The sequence below is a fragment of the Suricata suricatta genome, chromosome 13, assembly GCF_006229205.1.
Source record: "Suricata suricatta isolate VVHF042 chromosome 13, meerkat_22Aug2017_6uvM2_HiC, whole genome shotgun sequence".
NCBI lineage: Eukaryota > Metazoa > Chordata > Mammalia > Carnivora > Herpestidae > Suricata > Suricata suricatta.
Window position 1 is genome coordinate 8,077,235 of NC_043712.1, and position 1,754 is coordinate 8,078,988.

Here is a 1,754-nt window from a genome sequence, read left to right on the forward strand (position 1 = left end):
TGCCACACAAGCACGGACCCCAGTAAGGACCCATCCCTGAGGTGCCATTCCCATGATGCCACTGGGCCACCGCCACCCAGCCAAGAGGTAGCGAGAGAGGCCAGCACCTCAGTGGTTGGCCTCCAAAAGTTCCATACTTCCCAAAGTAAAGAAAAACGCAGGCCAGTGCAGGAGAAGTCTCCTTCTCCTGCAATGCAGGTAGGAGAAGTGACAGTTTGCTCAAACTGCTAGTGAGTAGAGGTACTCATGGGCACCAGAAGGTCACACACATGCGGCACAGGACATCTTCTGGATAGGAAGGGGCCCTCTCATTTTGGTTTCTTCTCTCTGTCCCTGCAGGAAGCTAATGAAATTCTCGCATCTGCTTCTTTTTAGTGTCTTCCTTCTGGAATGTGGTAAACTAGAGTTCCTACTTGGATGGGGAGGAGGAATTCCCTAAAGCTCAAGCGCAAGCCTCATGATCCAGCTCAGAGTCCTCGCTGGGGTTGGGGTCTAAAGGTCAGCAAACAATTCAATGTTCCTCGGTTTCCACCTGCCACTGCTCCCTCAGTGGCCTTCATCCAAGTCATGATCCAAGCAAGATAGGACTGAGTCTCCTGGGCACTCTGCCATATACCTCATCCCAAACTCAAACAAGAAAATGGTCTGCTAATTAGAAATACCCTCCTCTTTAAACACCCAGTCCGTGAATCCAACCTCCCCATTGGCAAAGAGGAGGGAGGCTCATAACTTTACCCGTGATTTGCTCAGTAAGCATTTTTCCATCCTATCCTCATAAGCCCCCTGGGAGGCACACAAGGCAGGTTGCACGCTGCTAGATGCTCGTTTTGCAAAGGAAGACACAAAGCTCCGAGAGGTGAAGGACTCTCCGGGGGTTCCACAGAGGCAAAAGCTTCTGGACCTTCATTCCTGTTCTTCCCCCTCACCAGGCTGCCATGTCAGTCTTTCGGAGACTGTCATTGGGAAGATTGGCAGCAGCATCTGGTACCAGGACCCTTCAAGCTTCACGCTAACTACTCTTCCAGCAAGCAACATTTCTCCAACACGTTTCTGATCAGCGAATGAATGCCAACCGCCGACCCCAATCGAGGCATGCCCCCCTGCAACAGCCCGGGGAAAGCCCCTGAGATCGTGAAAAACGACGCGCCCCACTTACGGCACAGCGTGGCACAGCCTAATAACGGGAACGAGCTAAATTCCAAGTCAGCCTCAGGAGAAGCACAAGCAGGCCTGGCCAGCCCCTCTGGCTTAGCGAGAACTCTCGAAGCCTCCAGAATATTCAGATGGCCCAAAGCTCCCGAGCCCACCCAAACCCCCCTAGACAACGGAGAGAGCTGCATTCCTTGCTCCGGAGACCACTCACCCGCCGCCAGCTCCACACCTGAGGCACCGCTTCCGGACCCACAACCGCTCGGGGCCCCGCCCCCTGCCCCTGCAGGTCTCCCTGGCCCCGCCCTTTGCACCTGTGGTTTTTTTCAGGCCCCGGCTCTCCAGCGGCTCGGACCTCACCTCGCAGCCCTTCCCACTGCCTAATTTGTGGTCCCACCTGGCCCCGCCCCCACACCTGCAGCCCCTCTGCCCCGCCCAACTGCCTCCACCAGCCCCGCCCCCCGCACCTGCAGCCAGTCCCCACCTCCACCCCTACACCCGCTACCCTTCACGCCAACCCCTCGCTGGACCAGCGCGCCTAAAGGCGCCGGCCCGGTCCCCTGCGCCCCTGAACCCTCCCGACACCACTCCAGCCCCCCGGCCCC